The sequence below is a fragment of the Saccopteryx leptura genome, chromosome 6 (assembly GCF_036850995.1).
Source record: "Saccopteryx leptura isolate mSacLep1 chromosome 6, mSacLep1_pri_phased_curated, whole genome shotgun sequence".
NCBI lineage: Eukaryota > Metazoa > Chordata > Mammalia > Chiroptera > Emballonuridae > Saccopteryx > Saccopteryx leptura.
In genome coordinates this window covers 24,975,381-24,989,768 of record NC_089508.1, presented here as the reverse complement: position 1 = coordinate 24,989,768, position 14,388 = coordinate 24,975,381, and positions in this window count along the sequence as shown.

Here is a 14,388-nt window from a genome sequence, read left to right as displayed (position 1 = left end):
CACTCACCTCAGGGCTGGGAGTGATGGGCTCTGGGTGCCACGCAACTCGGGACTCAGAGTGATGGGCTCTGGGTGCCACTCAACTCGGGGCTGGGAGGTAGCACTGCTCTGGACAAAACTGGGTTCTCTGAACCTTTTCCTCCAATTTTCCACCACTTTTCTCAGCCCATTTTCTTCCTCTGGCCACATCTCTCTCACCCCTTCCTGCGAACTCGGGTCTGTCCTACTCCGCTGTCTCAGCCCTGTTCTGGGAAATATGAACGTCATATTGTGACCACACTGATACAACGAGGGGTCTGTCCCAGCCCAGCTCTGATGTGCTACATCCCAGCCCAGGAACTGTGGGCAGGGGCCGGGGTCCTATGCAGCCCAGGATGAGTTAGTGACTCACGCTCGAGCTCCAGCCGGCTAGGTATGAAATGCAGATAATAACAGTGCTTTCCTCCGTGAGTGAGTATGAGCGTGAATGGCATACGGATGTCACCTGCTTGCCCGGGGTGAGCAGAACCTAAGTACTCTTCAAATGCTGCTAGGTATTAGCAAAGAGCCCTCACACTAAGGGGGGAGACCTGAGCAGTGACCATCTAGAACCCCTAAGATCAAAGGATGGAATCGCAGCTGTGGAACCTCAGGTGTCAGGAGGCAGGCAAGGAGGCAAGGATTGCTTTTTGGTGATGCTCAATTCATACTGCTGAGCACCCCGGCCGGGAGACTCACAGGTCTGCAGGGGGTAGCACTGAAGGAGCACAGCTAGTCAGGGACAGAGGGGAGAAGCACCCACCAGACTTTCCTACCTGCCAGCCACTGTTCTAAGTCAAGGCTTAGCACCTCTCAGCTCCTGGGCAAATGGGCCCACCCCCTGTTTTTGTAACTCAAGTTTTACTGCAACAAAGTCACTCTCATTTGTTTACATATTGTCTACAGTGGCTTCCCACCCACGGGCAGAGTTGTGTGGCTGCGATTGAGGCTGTCTGGTCAGCCAAGCCTAAAATGTTTATTAGGGTCTGGTCCTTCATAGAAAAGGTGTGCCAACGGCGGTTCTAAGTATTTATCACCCTTATACTATTCCTACCAACAGGGAACATTGCTGTCCCCATTTAATAGCTGAGAAAACTGAGGTCAGAGAGGCAAGAGAACTAGCAATTCTATTCTGAATGTAGGCGATACCGTGCCAAAATCCGGGGTCACAGCACTTCCACCGGGTGGTGATTCTCCCCGACAGGGCTGCCAAACAGCAAATAAAAATACAGGACACGGGTTAAATTTGAACTTTAGATAGACAACAAAGTTTTTCTGTTTCTATATTTTTTTAGTACAAGCATATCCCATGAGACTTCTGGATCCATTGTTTACCTGAAATTCTAATTGAACTGGGCGTTCCTACAGAGGACCCTCGAAAGGAGAGTTCAGCCAGGCAAGCGGTCCCAGCAGGCCCTGGAAGAAGCTAGTGTCCCTGGGTCCTGTTCCTGGGAGGGTTCTTCCCACGGCCAGATCTCTTCCTGGAAGGGTCAGGGACGGGCCCTCCTATGCATTCTCAATCTCTTTGAAAGGTGACTTTCACAAGGTCCTGGGGGATCTTGGGGCCCATTGTCATGTAGCTTCAGGAGCAGAGAGAAAAGCTCAGTGAGGAGCATGAAGCCCCTTTCCCCAGTCCACAGCCAAGTACCCACCCCCTTCCCCGAGCAACCTCTGCACTCTCCTCCCCTCCTAGTACCCACCCCCTTCCCCAGCAACCTCTGCATTCTCCTCCCCTCCTAGTACCCACCCCCTTCCCCGAGCAACCTCTGCATTCTCCTCCCCTCCTAGTACCCACCTCCTTCCCCCGAGCAACCTCTGCATTCTCCTCCCCTCCTAGTACCCACCTCCTTCCCCGAGCAACCTCTGCACTCTCCTCCCCTCCTAGTACCCACCTCCTTCCCCGAGCAACCTCTGCATTCTCCTCCCCTCCTAGTACCCACCTCTTTCCCCGAGCAACCTCTGCATCCTCCTCCCCTCCTAGTACCCACCTCCTTCCCCGAGCAACCTCTGCATTCTCCTCCCCTCCTAGTACCCACCCCCTTCCCTGAGCAACCTCTGCATCCTCCTCCCCTCCTAGTACCCACCTCCTTCCCCGAGCAACCTCTGCATCCTCCTCCCCTCCTAGTACCCACCCCCTTCCCTGAGCAACCTCTGCATTCTCCTCCCCTCCTAGTACCAACCCCCTTCCCTGAGCAACCTCTGCATTCTCCTCCCCTCCTAGTACCCACCTCCTTCCCCGAGCAACCTCTGCATTCTCCTCCCCTCCTAGTACCCACCTCCTTCCCCGAGCAACCTCTGCATTCTCCTCCCCTCCTAGTACCCACCTCCTTCCCCGAGCAACCTCTGCATTCTCCTCCCCTCCTTCTGTCTTCCATCCTCCATGTCCTCCCTCCTTGAGACTGCACAGGAGTTTAAGAAAAAAGAAAAAAGTATGTCAAGACAGGGTGACAGCAACCCAGGGCCAGCGGGGGATGGGAAGATGGAGTCAGAAAGAGAGAGAGAGAGAGAGAGAGAGAGGATATAGGTGGGGGTGGGAGAGGGCCATCTAATTTGTAATAGACTGAGACATAAGTGCAGCATGATTCACTTTGAACAGGCCACCTGGATTAGATGGAAGTTAATTAAAACAATCCCTCATTTCTCAGCCTTTAAAACTTCTTAAGTCTCACTTGGGGAAGGGTGCGGCAGGACTTTTTATTACACTTAGATGGTGTTCAGAAGGCCCATAAATACATCTCCTCTCCCTGTGATCCCATTAATCTTGCCGCCTCTCCTGCTCCTCTCTGCCAACAATCAGATCCCAGTAAACAACCTCAAGTGAAATTTGCAACTGTCAGATAAACATTAAAAATGCTTCTCTTGTCCTTTCCCATTGATAGTCCCATTAATATTGTAATGGAACAAAAAGTTATGAAAATGAATGCATGCTGGTTTTGGAAATGAATGATACTGAGCGCTGCTGGGATACAGACACACATGCATATGGATGGGCTGGGGAGATCGCGGATGCTGCCCGCATCGGCAGTGGCCGTGCGCCGGCAGGCCTGGCCGTGTACACGCCAGGGACCAAGGACAGCCGCACACAAAGCTGGGTACACACATGTGCACAGGTGTCAGGGTGGGGAGGGCTTGTAAATGGAAAAAAAGGAATTCCACCCCAGAATGTACGGGAGGCACACACTCACCACCCAACTTCATACAGCGTATTATAAGGTTTTCTATTTTATCATTGCTTTTCTCCTCTCTTATCTGTTTGCAGTCAGTGGTTGGGATTCTCTCTGCAGATACTCAGATACCCCACTTGATAAGGCTCTCTTGACACTTCTTCCTCATTTATTTTCCATGCAGGGGCCTTTTTAATACACACCCATGCTCTTGTGTGTGTGTTTATCTACCTGACGAATGAGGCCTTAAAATCTGAAGGTAAAACGCATGGGAACTTTAGGAGAAGAAACTTCTTAAGGGGTATTTTAGGTCAAAGATTCATACTGGCTGCAGGAAATAAGCACATGTTTTATGTATATTTAAGTCCAATAATATAACAACAAAACAAAAGACACTTGCACTGAAACTGTTCGGAGGGAGGTTTGAAGAATCCGCTCCTCGAGGCCTGGCCAGGGGCTGCCGGTGGACAGACTGCCTTTGGCTTTGCTCATCACTGTAACCCAGCCCCTAGCGGTGCCTGGCCCTGCATAGAAACTCAAGAAAGGTGGTGCCGAGAGAGGAAGGAGAAAGACAGGAAGGGAGGCAAGGAAGTCCGTGTTGCTTTTCCTCTGTAGGGGAGTCTGACTGCACCTGCCAGTCAGAGTCAGGGGACGGGTTTCGGGTTTCGGCACTTGGGGTCCGGGGAGGTCGACCTGAAGGTGGAGAGGAGGGAGGGGGGCAGGACCCGGCCTGTCTCAGGCAGGTGAATGAACACATTAGCACGGACTTACCATTTGACTAGCTTCTCTCTGGGTCTTTTGTTTTCATACCCTTTCTCCTAATATTTCCTTATCATGATCTTAACTGTCCTATCCACATATTACCTAAAAAAGGTAGAAAAGTATCACTGAGAACAAAGCTTCCACCGACCTCCCTCCACTCCTCTTCCAGGGATGCTGTGACCCCCACAGTTTGGCCTAGTAAGTTCCGACCTTCCTTCGGGTCCGCTCTGGGCAGCCCTCTCGCCATAGCCACGGGCAGCGCCCTCCCTTACTCTCCGCCAGCAGCCGGCCTCAGTCCCCTTCAGGCTATGAACTCCCCTGTGGCAGGAGCCTGGCTCGTAGCACACGCTTAATAAATACTTGCTGATTGACTGGGAGTGTAGTTATTTTTATTTTATCTATTCATTTTTTAAAATGAATTATATAAACTCTCTAGCCTAACTTATGAGCCCTAACTTACGCAATTTGCGACGTGGCAACAGAAAGACCACTAGAATCTCAGTCCTGGCCATTTCCCTGATTCATCGTGAAACCTAGGGGAGTTCATTTTAGCTTTCTGTGCCTCAGTTTCCTTATCTGTGTCAATACAATGACCTCACATAACACAACTGCAAGGCAGACAAAACCAAGTGAGATATTCAAACTACCCAACATTTAATCCAATATGATATTAATATACGTAACAGCTGTCTGTGTGTTAAAGAAGTGGGAAAGCTATAAAAAGAATGCAGAATTTCATTAAATTCTTGTCTAAAAAGAAGACATATACAAAACTTGAGAAATAAACAAACAAACAAAAAGGATGCTATAATCCTGTAACACCTGATTGGAAGTTGCTGGCTTTCTGGAATGCATATAACATGAATAGGTGGGTACTGGACTCATCACCACCTCCTTTTGAGTTGTGAAGCCATCAACTTTACAGCGACCATCAATAAGATTTAGTGTATCCCCAAAGGGGCATGAACTGGAATCCAGGCAGAATCCGGGAGAAATCTCAACTCAGTAACCTCAGTTCACTGAATGTCATCACAGTCCAAGGGACATATATTGTTCAAATCTGAGAAAGCTAGTAAGTAGAGAAACATTTAAGGAAATCAAAATTATATTTATATTTTGACTTTTTTATTGTATTTACATAGACTTTAGTATACTTTGGTACTTTTTGAATAGTGAATCTGTACAAATTTGATATCCTATATACTTGCAAAGATTAAGAGGGGTTTAGCCTCTGGTGTAACAACTTTCTAGTCCAATTTAAAATGCATAATTACATAATTGATTTAAGATCTTGAATTTTACGTTCTACGGTATTGGAACATTTAAGAGAAACTTATACTCACTTTATTAATTTAATTCCATAAATTTTTGAGAATGATTTAAGTACTTGGGAAGGTTTTATTGTTAAGTTAGAAAATGGAAGTATTTTAAAAGGAAACAAAATCTACTACATTTACAAATGCAGTGTAAAATACTCGAAAGTAGTTAATAAACCAGGTTTTAAAATGGGGCAAAACAGAATATAAGGGCCATGTAAAATGATTGTTAAAATAAGAATAACAAGGTTTGTAAACAGACCTATGAATAGAATAATAAGATGTGTAAGCTACAGAGAAATCCTGCCACATGCCACAACATGGATGAACCTTGAGGACATCATGTTAAGTGAGATAAGCCAGTCACAGAAAGACAAAAATTGTATGATTCCTCTTATATGAGTAACTGGAGTAGTCAATTTCATAGAGACAGAAAGTAGAAAGGTGGTTAGCAGGTGCTGAGAGGAGCGGGGAAGGGGAGCTGTTTAATGGGTCCAGAGGTTCAGATCTGCACAATGAAAATGTCTGTACAACTGTTTTACAACAAAATGCATCTACTTAATACTAACTGTGCACTTTACAATGGTTAAGATGGTAAATTTTATGTTACATGGTTTTTTTCATTTTTTTTTTTTACTATCATAATAAAAACAATGTGGAAAAAAAGGCTTATGGAGGAATTGAGATTTTTAATGTATAATTTTAGTTTATTGCGCATGAATGTTTAAAACCCTAAATAACTATTTCCTGCATGCAGAAGCCACCCTCAAAGGCGTAAAAACCTCACCTCAATGATCTCTATAATGGGAATAATTACTCATGACAAAATTGCTGTGAGGACTACGGAGACCACATTCACAATGCAAGACAAGAGGGGTTCTTTTTGTTGGTTTGTTTTTAAGAGGTCCCTACAAAGCAAAGCAAACCCAAATGAGTCTCTTGCATGAAGCTGAGTCCTATGCCCGTCCCTGGCCAGCCACTGAGGCAGGCTGAACGTGTTGATTGCAGCTGTGATTGATTGCTCAGCTCTCTCTCCACTGGGGCTGGGGCGGCGGGGGGGGGGGGGGGGGGGTGTCCCAGAGGAAAATCAGGAGCTGCTACCAGGAGACTGGAGAAAGTGTGCAGGGAAGACAAATGCCACTGATCCTAGGACCCTGCCTGTCTCCATCCCTCATTTACTCACCCTTTATCACGTGGAGGTGGATGGGGGCTCATCGGAGCGGTGGGGTGGGTGGAGGCTCATCGGGGGGGTCCCCACCCCATCCCGAGCAACCTCCTTGGTATCTTTAGGTAATTCCTGCTTTTCTACCTCACTGGAACCCTCTCCAACATCACATACATAAAAGAAGAAATGAGATGCTGCATTTACTGGGGAGGGAAGGGGGACCCCTGTAAAACACCTCCAGGATGGACAGCGCCCAGGCCTCCGAATGCCGCCTCTGAATTCACCCCTCCACCGTCAAGGCGGAAAGAATAATGTTTGAGCATATGTGATTCTCGCAAGGCCAACTGAGCAAATATTCCCTTATCCATAAATTTTTATTTGTCAATATATATTTATTGCCTATTTGAACAACTAGGTAAATAAAAGACGGGAGCCCAGAGGGAGGAAATGCTCTTTTTCAGAGCACGAGGGTGGGGGCAGTACCCAGGCCATCCTAGCAGGAATCAGGGGAATGGTGACTGAATGGCTAACCTTGCTCTGGGCCAGTTACTACTCCAAGTGCTTCACATGTAGGTACGTAGTCATCTACTTAACCCTCACTGCAGCCCTCTGAGTTTTATTACCCCTATTTTACAGATGAGAAAACCTAGTCTCCAAGTGGCTAAGGGACTTACACCCGTGTTACATGGCTGTAAGTGGCAGAACCACCTGGCGCCCGGATCCACACATTCTCACCTATTGGGCTGGGCAATCATGATGGCCCTTCAGTTGGTGCTAAAAAAATAAAAATAAAAATAAAATAAAAAGGCTTAGGGAGATTAAGTGACTTGACCAGGCTACACAGCTAACAAATGAAAGAGCTGAGATTTCAACCCAGGACAACTCTCAGGCTAAGCTCTTGGCAGGAATGGAAACGTAGGAGTATCGCGTGTTCCAGGGAAGACCAGCCATCAAGATGCCTCTTTTCCACGCATTCTTGATTTACAGGTCATTCTGCTCCACTCATGAACCCACATTTTGCCACTAAGGTTCAGGTATGGCTGATTTTCAGAACCCACAATGACAAAAAGGGAAATATATTACAGAGGGTTGTTGGGTTATGACACAGTTCCGTTCCTAAGACAGTGACATAACCCGAATTTTGGTGTAAGTTGAAACACACCCTTGCCTAAGTCATTTACCTATCCTAACATAGCTGTAAAATCGTAACCTAGAACATTAAAACACAACTAAGCCACAGAAAAACGAAAAGGGCACAAATATACTGCTGTACCCTGTACTATAGTAACAGAAAAAATGAGTGTAAAAAAAAAAGTACAATGCTAACAGCGTAAGCCAAAACACTCACATCTCAATGTTTTTAAGCTTTTATGGGAGCAAGCGTCATAAACTCGAAACATCGTATGTCAAGACTCTCATAACCCCAGGACCCCCTGTATTCTTCAGTGCTCTGGTTCTTGGCAGTGGCCACATTTAGAGTCACTTGGGGTGCTTTATAAAGTATTGATGCTTAGGCTCTATCTCAGACCAATAAATCAAAATATCTGGGGGTATCAGCACTTCATAAAAGCTATTGAGGTGAATTTAATCTATACTCAGGGCCAAGAACTACTGGTTTAACCAATCCCATATTTCTTTACTTCCTCCATATAAACATGCCCTAGAAGGGCCCCTGGGGACCTCTGATTCCTGGCTTGTTCTCTTCTCTTTGTCCTCATCTCTTACCCGCCCTCCTCGTCACTTCCCCCCAGAGTTCCTGGCTGTAGCCAGGGAGACTACAGTGGGTGGCGCCCTTTCAGGGTCTTCAGCGTGAAGCAGCTGTAGGACAGAAAGGCTTTCTCTTGCTCATCCTGGCAGGTGAGGATGGGCAGAGATGGAGAGGCTAAAGGAGGCATCTGCTGCAGTTACCAACTGAGAAGCGTGTGAAGAGCAGCGTGAGTAAATGACAACAGGACCACTTGTGGCTGAAAAGGCCTCAGCTCGACTCCCGGTTTTTATTCTTACTGGCTAAACCAGGCTGCAACGCCTAGCACTGTGTCTCAATTTGGCGAATGCAACTGAAGTCGCTGAAAACTTTATCAGGCCCCTTCCTCTGCCCCGTCTGTTCACAGGCTCTTCACCCCACATTGATGCCGGTTCTCCCCAACTGTGGACAGATTTCCATACAGCCTGTGATAGGCTGTGACTTGGGGAAAGGTTTTAGAACCCAGTCGTCTTTAGGATAAGTAGACAAACAGAAACAGACTCATGGATGCAGAGAACAAACTGATGGTCGCCAGAGGGGAGGGGAGGGGAGTTGGGGGGGGGGGGGATGCGTGAAAAAGATGAAGGGATTAAGAAGTACAAATTGGTAGTTACAAAGTGGTCACGGGGACGTAACGTTCAGCACAGGGAACATAGTCAATTAATACTGTACAACTATGTATCGTGCCAGGTGGGCACGTGAATTATCAGGGGATCATGTTGTAAATTGTATAACTGTCTAACCACTATGTTATACATGTGGAACTAATACAAGATAACATTGAATGTCAACGATGATTAAAAAATAAAATTTAAAAAAAAAAAAAGTAGGAAAGAATTATACAAGGGTGCCTGTGTATCTGTGTCTGAGTCATATTGGATGAGAACTCACCCTAATTCAGTCTGATCTCAACTTAATTACATCCACACAGACCAAATGAGGTCATAGTTACAGGTTCCAAGGGTTGGGACTTTCATATAACTTGCTGGGGCACAAACTTCAACCCATAATATCATACAATGCCTTCTCAGCCCTGGGACGCCTTGGAAGAGAAGGGACTCGTCTGTCACCTGCTGTGAAGCCGTTTGGTGGGGGGACCTCCACCTGCCAGGGATGATGCTCCCTACATCGGCCCCCCCTCTCTGTTTCCTCCACATGAAGATCCTCCCCAATGGGGCCTGAGCCAGGACGCCACAGCTGCTCCCTAGAAGTGAAGTCATTGTGACCAGAGGCGACCCCCTGATCCCAAAGCATTCTCCTGTAACTGTGCGATCAAACTGTCGGGGAAGTGACTCGTGCTCCCTGTGAACTTGACTGGCACGGAGTGGGGGGCCTGGCGGGAGTCCTGGGTCTTGAGCTGTGAAATGTTGGACAAGTGACCAGACATCTCTGAGCCTCAGCTTTCTCCTCTGTAAAAGGGGGAGGGGGTCACCACATTATTACAAGGAATAAATAGAAAGGTGCACTTAGCACCGAGTCCGGAATAAAGTAAGTGTATTTAGGATTCCTGATAGCATCAGGGTGAGGCACTGGGCCCGCCCCTCTGCTTCTTCAACACCCGATAAAGAGCCCAGAAAAGGACAAGACTTCTGAGGTGGCGTGCCCAACTTCATCGCCGCCACAACTAGGGAGAAAAAGGAAGACAAAACAGCCATTTTTAACTTATATTCTCTGCATTAATTTTCACCGTTAACTGCTGAACTGACTAAATTCTTTTCTTTTCTTAAGGACCTTTATAAATCCCATCATTAATAAAATCAGACATTCAATTAGCAGGAAACTCTGATCGGGAACTGATCGTCTCCTCGATACCGTTGCCCCGCCTCCCTCTCCGCAGACTCCCGGCTTGGCCCGGGTCGGCCCTGCTCATGCGCCATTTCCCACTTCCCCCCTCTCCCCCCATGCTGTCAGGGACCCCAACAAAAGCCAGGGAAGAACAGGGGCTGATTCCATTAACCTCTGTCATTGCTTAAGTCTCTCTCTTAATTAACATGAGTTAATATGATTAATCAAAATAATGAGACAAACCTATTAAATTCGGGGGGGTTTAAATGGCAGAACTCGGCAGAAAAAGTAAAAGGGGAGGCACGAGAAGGACCAAGGTGGGGGCAGTGAGTGCAGAGGTGAGGAGGGCTGGGAGCTGGTGGCCAGCCCCGCCCAGCCAGAGCTACAGGCTTGGAGAAATCGCTTTTGGGGACGTGTGCAGTGTTTGTGCCCATCTCAGTTAATTATCACTAGTCCCCATACTCTTCTGAGGCCCATCCCACTCCTTCTTAGCCTCCCTGAGCATCAGAATTCAGAATTGGTGGTAGCCCTCCGCGGGGGGTTAACGTTCCCTGATACCAGCATCTCCCCTCCTGAGGCCAGGCTCTCAGAAACAGCCGCTTTTCTAAGGCAGGATGACTCACACCGCAGCTCCGTCCCGCACAGGGCATGAGACTTGTGAGAGTTATCTGACCTCTCTGAGACCCAGTGGAACCCATCTCCAAGAAGGGGAATTATATGTTCCTGAGCTGGAATAGCTTCTGTAAGAATTTAGAGAGAGGCTTGTGGAAATGCCAAGTCCACTGCACCCCCCCCCCCCCAGGAGAAGCCCTTTCCTCTCTTCTTCCCCAGCTATGACTATGGTAATACCTTCAGAGTCTAACGTGCTTCTCACTCTAAACATGTTTCCACATATGTCGTTCTACCGACACATTCAGGCGATAAGCAGGACAGGTGTGCTTTTCCAGCTCACTGAGGTTTACCAGCACGTCTGAGCACCTTTGGGGTGTCAGCCCCTATGCAAGGTCACTCAGTTCCAACAAGGTAGATGGATGTATGCGGGACTTCCAGAAGCCGGTCTCCTAACTCCTAGGCCAATGGGATTTCCACTGCCCCTAACTCCAAGTAACCACGAATACCCACAGTAACCTCAGGAGCTCCTTTTTGTCTTGGCCATCCCCACGCCATGCCAGAGTCCATCATGAACTTATGGCTCTGTGGCCTCCAGCTGCTGAACTGTTTGGCAGGAAATCTATTCAAAAGTTAACAGTGGCTCTTCAATGCGGGGCATCTGAAGTCTGACAGATGACCTGGGCTCATCATCAGAATTTCTTATTCCAGTAAATAAGCATTTTATTGCCAAAGAGTACTAGAGATTGTTTGTTCTCCAAATACTTGCTATTTGAACTCAGAAACTGAATAAAAAAAAAATTAAATAGGGCTAAATCCCTCGTTCTTTGAACTCTTGTATTTGTTATCCAAAATACAGGAACCAAATAGCTTTGGATAATTCAGCATCCCTTACCACGTAATAGCTCACGATGTGAATTTGGGAACTGTGTAGAATGGATAGTGAGGACTCTATATTTTATCTCAGGGTGATGAAAATAGAATACTGACTAATTTAATATGTAAATGATATGTTCATCTAAGAAAAGGTCAGATTATGTACCTGGGCTATGTCCAATCCATAGACCCCATAGAAACTAGATAAGGAGAGGGTGGCGGGAAACAACAGAGTTGTTACAGCACACGTGGAAAAACAGGCATGATGAGTTCAAAGGATGCTTCAAAGCAAGCATGTGCTGGAACCAGCCCGTTTTGTCTCACAAGAGCCAATTGTTCAATTTTCAGGTATTTTGAGAGCCAGTTATTACACATAGCAATGTGTAACGCATAGGAGCCATGCTAAGAATATTTACTCCATGGAAATCCACAAGCACCATGAAACATCTTTCTTTCCTTTTTTCCTGGAGGGCCCATCTATCAGCCCAGGACTCTCAGTAATGGTCAATGCTGTGTTTGCCCCATGAGTGGCAATTTAATTTCAGCAAATATCATCTAGTCCACTTAAAGTGGAATTTTATTAGTGTTGTGTCTTGTGTATTTAATTAGGTTTGATTTTGTGATTCATATAAGAGATATAAGCATAAGGAGTGTGCCCTTGCATTTATGTCCATTTATATTTTGGTGTTATTACATTAATAATAATTTTAAGTCAAATCTGGGTGTTAGCAGTTCTTTTTTTGTTTGTTTGTTTTGTTTTACTCAAGTCTGAGAAACGTTGATCCAAGCCCGTTAAAGTTAATAATCCAGCCTGGTACATAAGGTGCTCTAGGATCTGCCCTCCACCTGACTCTTCCCATCTTGAACTCCCTGCTGCAGCCAAACTGGTCTCTCCCTGACCTTTCAATACATTTCTCAGGGATGTGGCATTTAAATGAGATAATGGAAATGGAAGTACAGTGCCTCCACTATACTCCTCCACATTCTACCCCAGTTAAACCCATCCTTTTAGGCTGCCTCAGAGTCCTCCTCTGCTATGGAGTACCCCAGGGGGAAGTGATCCTTTCTCTGCACATACCACATACCACCCGGGGTGTTTGACTTTACCAATTGATGCCACCCACCGCCTTGACTAGAGGGGAAGCCATTGTAGTCAGGAAAGTTCTAAGGATCCTTATAGACTCCTCTGTCAACTTGCTTTCACATCCAAATACTTGTATTCTCATACCTCTTTTCCTTCTGTACGTGAGAAAGAAGTTGGCTTCTTTCTTTCCAAGCCAACTCTTCCACCAGTGGTCTTGACCATGATCATTCCTACTTCTCCAGGGAATTTGATCCATCAATACTCTCCTTTCTCTGTCTTATGTCTTTAATTTTCTTCTCTTCTCTCAACTTTCTCTCTTAATTCTGTGTGTTCTCTATCCCTAACATAAAGTCCACTGATTGCCATCTCTGATGTTTTCAGCAGCATGTAACACAAAACCTAACTAAAATGGTTTCAATAATCATCAGTGAGAAGCCTGGATGGAGGGCAGTCTCCAGGTACTATGATGGTCAGAGTTCAGCTTTCTGCATTCAGACTGGCTTCTCTCATGATGGTGATGTGATTGCCAGTCGCCCACACCTTGATTGGTCTGATTGGTGACCATAAAGTCAAGTGCTCTCAACAATAAATAACTACTTCCAGGACAGTGCCCGCACTGATGGACTTAAGCTTATGTTCTTGAGCCATTCATTGGCAAAGAGGAACGGGATGACCACGATTGTTTAGATTAAGCGGTGTCCATCCCTGGGACTCAGAGTCAAAGGGTTTCATCAGGGTGGGGTGGGAACCTTAACAAAACTGGGGTTCTGCTAGGAAGCAAGGGGGCAACAGAAGGTTGGAAGACAGCCAGTAGTTCCATTATTCCACGTTCCCCACCCCCAGCTACTGCTGTCTCCCCTTTTCACAGCCCCTAATCTCCTTTGAGACGCCATTACGAATTGGCTATCTTCACTACTCAATGCACTACAACGTGGTTTCCCACCCAGCTCCCCTTGCAAAGGTTGCTGCTGTTCTAATTTGGCCTCTCCGTAGGCTCTGACATCTCCACCAACTGCCCTCTTTACGCTCTTTCTCCCATTGCCGGACCCATAACCTTCAGATGATCCATCCCTCCTCTCCAACATGATCCCCAGCACTCAATAACGGTTACTCTACATTTTTTGAGGACCTACCACATACCAAGTCCTCAAATATATGTGCTGTATATCCAGCACATAATATGTCACAAATTACTCCTGACTATATAGTTTAGCCTCATTTTTCACCCCCACAGTTGCAGTTACTTCCCTAATGGTCCCTCTGCCTCCGGTACCTCCCCCTTAGCCATCTGTCTTCCTTGCTTAGGTGTGATCTAGCTGCATGCAAGGTTGATCATCATATTCCCCTGCTCTTATTTCTCCTGCACGAGAAAGCTCCGAACCCCTAGCATGGCATTCAAGGCCTTGACAATCAGGTCTGACCAACTACTCTTAGTCAGTAGCCCATCCCTTCTCCTCTTATATTTTACATTGTAAACATAATAAACTATTACCTCCCAAGCACATCATGAGCTTCCTTAATTTGAATTTTTGTTCATATTTTTCTTCTCCTTCTCCTTCTTCTCTTTCTCCTCTTCCCCTCTTCCTTCTTCTTCTTTAACTAAAATGCCTTCTTCTAATTTTTCTGCTAGGAAAAGCCTACTAATTTTTCAAGACCTCATCTTCATGTTACCTCCTCAGTGAGGTCTTCTTCAAGGCCAAATCAGGCGCATTCTCTGTGGTCCCAGAGCTCTCTGTCCATGTCAATAACCAGCCCTTCCCAGAGTGTACTATAGTTTGGTTTATACCTGTGAATTCTTGCAGAGGGAGGGCTGGATCTAAATCATCATTCTGTACTAAGCACAAGCACTCGGCAGTGTATGTTTG